This window comes from Chinchilla lanigera, unplaced genomic scaffold (assembly GCF_000276665.1).
Source record: "Chinchilla lanigera isolate Chin_1 unplaced genomic scaffold, ChiLan1.0 scaffold00015, whole genome shotgun sequence".
NCBI classification, from domain to species: Eukaryota; Metazoa; Chordata; class Mammalia; order Rodentia; family Chinchillidae; genus Chinchilla; species Chinchilla lanigera.
Window position 1 is genome coordinate 14,814,753 of NW_004955416.1, and position 6,346 is coordinate 14,821,098.

A 6,346-nucleotide genomic window follows, 5' to 3' on the forward strand; every position below is an offset into this window, starting at 1 on the left:
GTGAGCTGGCGCCGCGCGCTGGGGACGTAGTCGCCAGCGCGCGGAGTTTGGATCGCGTTTCCGCGGGACCGAGGGGGCGAGAGATCGGTGAGTGCAGCGCCCGCGAAACCGCGACCTGCCAGCCGAGGCCCAGGTCCTTTCTTGGCGTCCGGCCCTGAGCTAGAGGTCTCTAGGGTCCCCCCGTTGTTCGCGCCGGCCGGCCGGGGCCCACTGGGTTCTCTTGTGAGGCGAGCGCCCCCGGGCAGGGCCGGGCCGAGCGCCGATTCTGCGCGTCGCGGTGCCGCGAGGCCGCCCCTTGCCTTGCGGGTGTGAAGTCCGCCGTTCGTCCCTCACGTGGGAGAGATGACTCCTGCATAGTTTTGCGAGGATCAAATACGTGCAATACATGGCTTCAAAGAGCGCGAAATACACACTGAGGTTCTGTTGCCCACAGAAGCGGGTACAGTCGTCCTCCTGTTACACGTGGAGGGTCTGAAGCACAAGGGGGGCTCGGAGAGAGCAATTGGTGATTAAAGGTTGGAGACAGCATTTGAACCGAGAGCTGCCTGGCTCCAAAGCATCTCTCCCGACATGAGGCTTTCTCCTGTCTTCAGGGAGGTGAAGCACTCATGGTGCGAGGTGGGGTGGGCACCGACAGCTCCGATGCCACCCGTGTAGGTCAGTAGCAGCCCGTGCCGCGGTCTAGGTGAACCGGCGGCAACGGGAGAGACCTGCTGAGAGATCGGACGTCCGGGAAGTAAGTACATTCAGTTGAATCAGCATTTTGTTAGCAGGGTTGCCACATTCTCAGAAAGTAACTTAGAGGTTCCTGGTAGAGAATGAGTTTTCCAGGTCTTGAATCACTTCCAATTCCAGTCACCATGGTGGCCACCCTCTACATATAATTTGCAATCCTAACGGTAACCCGGAGAGGTACCTATTGCCTTACTTTACTAAGGAGGAAAAATTAGGGCTGAGGATGTAGCTAAGTGGTGTAGAGTATTTGCCTGGCGTGCACGAAGCCCTGGGCTGGAACCTTAGCACTACAAAAACCAAAACACTCATAGTGATAGTGTTAGATATGTAGTATAAGAACAAAATGTAGCTGGACGTGGTGATGTGAGCCTGTAATCTCAGCACTCAGAGGCTGAGGCAGGAGGACTTCTGTGAGTTCAAGGCCAGCCTGGGCTATATAATAGTGAGTTCAAGGCCATCCTGAACTACATAGCAAGACTGTCTCAAAAATCAAAAATGAGAGAGGGAACAATATGGAGGGGCATTATCAACATGTAAGTTAGTGTTCCCTGTGGGAGGGAGGGAAGGAGAATGAGATTTTAAAATATATCTGAAATTTTTTTTTGCCTTTAAAAGGAAAATAGGATAGAATTTAACTTAAATTTGGTTGGTGAGTATATGGGTATCAGTCTATCTGCTATACTTTACTGTGTGTATCCTTTAGCATTTTTTTTTTTTTTTTTTCTGAAGAAAAGATAAAGAGGTCCAAGGTAATTGTAAAATTACTTTGGGAACTTAGTAGTAAAAGCCTGTGAGGTTTCTGTTACCTGTAGGTAAAATCTAAATCTCTTAGTGCCGTGGGCAAGTGACGCTCAGTCTGTTGGATGTCAGATGTGCTGAGTTCATGTCTCTCATTAACCAAAGAATGGAGACAAGGACAAAGGAGGTTAAGAATAGGAAAAGGGGGGCTGGGGATTTAGCTCAGCGGCAAAAGCGCCTGCCTGGCAAGCGCAAGGTCGTGAGTTCGGTTCCCGGTACCGGAGAAAAACCAAAAAAAAAAAAAAAAAAAAAAAAAGAATAGGAAAAGGTTGCTGCCTAGGCTTTGTCCAGGGATAATTCTCACAAAAATCACAAGCTTGGTAGCTATGGGTCAAACTACACTCAACCTTGTAGGACTACAAATATAGTAGTTTAATATCAATCCAATAGGGAGAAGCATGTCACATAGCAAGGATGTACAGTGGGCGTCGTTGACATCAGCTTATTTTCAATTTCTAACATAGAACAAAGGCATTTTGGGAGAAAAAACAGGAATATGGGTCGGGGTGTTCTGGTTACCCACCTATGCACTGGACATCTTATCGGGGCTCACTGCACCAGGTGGTGCCGACTACACTGTGAGTTCAGGCTGCTGTCCTTCTCTAGGGAGGCTGCAGGCCTTCCAGTTCGTCTCCACCCACAGTTTTCATATGGCTCATCTGTGCTGACTTCCTCCCTGACTGCCTGTTAATTTCTGACTTAGCCATCTATACCATGAAACCTTTGCGTAACCGGTACCCTAACCACACAGCTACTGTTCTACCTCAGTCTTTGTCCAGATAGTACAGACTACTCTTCACATGCTCAGTCCTGTCTGGAAGGTTCCACTTCTCCAGTACCCAACTCTGTTTTTTTGTAAAGCTTCTCTAACAATTTTCTTGTGTTTTTTTTTCATCTGGGAGGCCATAAGGCTTTTAAGAAAACATTTTATGTCAGACTTATCCCGTTGCATTGTAATTATGTGTTGGTATGTCTATTTCCTGCTAGTCTGGAAGCAGTAATTATTTCTCATCTCTGCACTGTAGTGTCTACCATTCCTCCTGGCACAGAGTAGTTACTGGGGTAAATAGTAGCTGAGTGAAAAATACAAATCAAAGTCAGAGAGTACCAGTTCTTGGACTTAACAACATACGGACTCATTCTCTACAACAGCAAGGAACTACTGAGTTTACTTTGTTTAAAAATTCCTGTATCTTATTGAAACATTCTTACTGTCAAAAAAACATTGCAGTCATAATCCTTTCAGTCACTTCAGTTATTTTTAAAAATTTATTATGAGAAACAAGATACATTAAAAAATACAAATTATAAAATGTAACTGTACATTAAAATTATATTGTTCAGTATTACAGCTCTTTCAGAATTTGGGTAGCACATTTTACAGAAACCTCCCTGCCCAAATTATGTTGTGTAGAGAGTAAATATAAAGACTAATTATAGCCAGGCATGGTGGTGCATACCTGTAATCGCAGCACTTGGGAGGGTGAGGCAGGAAGATCCCTGTAAGTTCTAGACCAGCCTAGGCTACATAGTGAATTCAGGGCCAGCCTGAATTACAGAGCAAGAAGCTGTCTTAAAAACAAAAAACAAAACAAAATAAAAGACTAATTATAAAATCGCAATTACACATCACTGTTACTGAGATCAAGAAGTAAAACATAGCCAGATGTGGTGGCATACACCTGTAGTCCCAGCACTCTGAGAGGCTGAGGCAGAAGTATCAAGTTTGAGCACTGCCTGAGCAACTTAGACCCTGTCTCAAAATATGAAAGAGAACTGAGAATGTGGCTCAATAGTTCAATTCTCAACGCTGCCCCCCGCCCAAAAAAAAAGACAGGGATTGTAGAAATGTTTGTTCTTTATAACCTTCTCCTCCTAATTGGGATGACTGTTCTGCTTTGGGGGATAATAATTTTCTTGTCTTCATAGTTTACTTCCTTCTGTGCATCCATGAATAATATAGCTCAGTTTTGCTTGGTTTCAGAGTCTGTAAATGTGATGATACCATGTGTATTTTAGTACATTTGTCTTGTTTAGTTTAATATTCTGCTTATGAAATTCTTCCAGATTATAGCCATTGGTTTTTAAATTTTAAATATTTTTTATAATTTTAAAATGAATTTTACTAATGCACTTATTTTATTGCTGTAAAACATTCCATTATGTGATTATGCCAGGGTTAACAGTTCTGAATTTTTAATTTTATTGTGGTAAGCACACTTAGCATCACGTCTACCTTAATAGATTTTGAACATTATAGTACAAGCACAGTGTTGCGCTGCTGATCTCAAGCTCTTCCTCACCCTGCATTGCTGACACTGTGCACCCTTTGTTAGTGCTCCCCAGTCCTCACCCTGTGAGTCCGACTGCTTTAGGTCCCTCATAGACGTGGAATCCTGCAGTACTTGTCCTTCTGTGACTGGTGTATTTCTCTTAGCAAAATGTCTTCAAGGAAATAGTTTGAACTATTTGCTAACATTTTCCATTTTATTTTATTTTATTTCTATAACAGTATTTCTTTCTTTCTTTCTTTCTTTCTTCTTTTCTTTTCTTTTCTTTTCTTTCGTCTTTTTGAGACAGGGTCTCATTATGCTGTTCAGGCTGGCCTCCAGCTCAGTTTGTAGCCCAGGCTGGTCTCAAACTTACAATGATCCTCCTGCCTCAGCCTCCCGAAACAGTATCTATTTCTACAAAGCAAAAGGAGAACTTTACCCTGTGTTGATAAATGTAATCCAGGTTCCATTGCTAAGAATGTGTTGTCCAAACTGCCTGTGTAGCTTTTCAAGATGGAACTCCACGCTTTGCTTGCTTTTAAGTATATATGGAATGTTATGATAGGATATAGTAGTGGGGGTCAGACATTGAAATAGTGGGGAGAGAAAAATATACATGTGACATAAATGCAGTGTTTTAATTTAAAAACTCGTTTCATAATCCCAGCATTCAGGAGGTTGAGGCAGGAGGATTGCTGTGAGTTTCAGACCAACCTGGACTACATAGCATGATCCTATCTCAAAAAAACTAGATTGAAAATGAAAATAAAATAAATATCTTCCATGCTGGATATGGTGGTACATATCTGTAATCTCACCAATCTTGGAGGCTGGGCAGGAGGATCACAAGTTCAGGCCCAGCCTGAACTTAGTGACTTAGTGAGACACTGTCTCAAAAAAAAAAAAAAAATTAAATGGCTATGTGTGAAGCTCAGTGTGATGGCCTGGGATTTGATTCCCCATACTAAAGAAAAAAGTCTTTGGTGTTCATCTACTTTGTCTCATATTGCAGGATTTCCTTTTTTTTTTTTTTGTCTTTTTGAGACAGGGTCTCACTATGCAGTTCAGGCTGGTCTTGAACTCACTTTGTAGTCCAGGCTGGCCTCAAACTCAAAATGATCCTCCTGCTTCAGCCTCCTGAGTGCTTGAATTACAGGCGTGCATCACCACGCCCTGCTCCATCTTTTTATTTTTTTTGTCTTTTTGAGGCAGGGTCTCATTATACAGCTCAGGCTGGTCTTGAACTCACAATGATCCACCTGCCCCAGCCTCCCGAGTGCTGGCATTACAGGCCTGCGCCACCATGCCTGGCTGCTCCATCTTTTTAAAGGCTAATATTCTACTGTATGTGCATGTGTAACAATGTAAAGGAAATCCCATTGTCTGTACCTGTGTTATATTTCATTCCTGTTTTAACAATTCAGCTTTCTGAATACTAGTGGGCTTTTTCCTTCATTTCTGCAGTAGACAATGACTGTGTCCTGCAGCTTAGCTCATTTCCAACACTGTGCAGACCCCAGTATGCCAAGGAGTCAGTCCCACCACTGTGGCTCCCAGCACTCCCTCAGTTTTGCTTCAGAGTCCTGTCCCAGGTGGAGAATCTCCACACTACCCGCAACTTCTGTCCAACTTGGCTGCAAAGTGGAGATTCTCACAAACACTTTCTGTATTGGCTTCAGTAATTTGCTAGAAAACCTCGCAGAAAGCAAGGAAAACAGTTTGCTTACTAGAGTAAGCTTCATTAGAAGAAGATCCAACTCAGAAAGAGCAGATGGAGGACGTGACACATGGTAAGGAGTGTGGGAAGGGTCTGGGGCGTCCAGCCCTCTGGGTGTGCGTTCACTGAATCCCAACTTTTGGGGTTTTATAGGCTTTGCTGACTTGGCATGATTGAATGCATCGTAGCAAGTGGTGATTTAGTCTCTCCAGTCCCTCACCCACTCTGGAGGGAGGGTTGAATCTATGTTTTACTTTACAATGCCAGCTTGTTTGCAAAAGTAGCTGTGCTTCTACCAATGTACTGGGTTTTCCGTTACCCCACTTTCTTAATACCTGACATTTCTGGTTTTTGCCACTCTGATAGGTGCATGAGTAGTAGTATTTCTTATGGCTTTAATTTCCCTGAATATTAGTAAGGATAAATACCTTGTTAGGTTTATGGACTGTTTTCTCCTTTTAAATTTTAAGTCTTCTGTCTTTTCTGTTAAATTGTATGTCTTACTGTTTTGAAGAGCTTATTTTTACATTTTAAATACAGTAGAATGTCCATGCAAATGCATATATATGTGTAACAAATATCTTTCCTTTGGCCTTTTTTATGGATCCAACATAATTTTGGTCACCTTTTAGAAACATCTTTTATTGTGAAATATTGCATACTTCATAGATGTAACTCATTAGGGAAGTTAACATAGTAGGCCTGAGATTGTTACCTTTGGAGTGGGCTCCTTGGCAAGATTGGCTCTTGGCTGGTTTCTGCAACTTAACTCTTAAACTTTTTCTGGGCTGATAAGGCTGTTTAGTTTTGTGGGTTTTTTGGT

At 42.8% G+C, this 6,346-nt stretch overlaps 1 protein-coding gene across 3 annotated transcripts in view; it reads left to right on the forward strand.

Annotated features, from left to right (window-relative positions):
* The window catches only part of Blm (Bloom syndrome, RecQ helicase-like), an 85,113-nt gene continuing 78,767 nt past the window's right edge, over window positions 1–6,346 (forward strand). For 2 of the 3 annotated variants that reach the window (XM_005381505.2, XM_013512657.1), the window contains exon 1: window positions 1–87. The gene's annotated coding sequence lies outside the window, so the exon portion shown is untranslated. Of the gene's footprint in view, window positions 88–472; window positions 737–6,346 lie in introns of those variants that run through there. The other variant, XM_005381506.2, reaches the window with a different exon arrangement.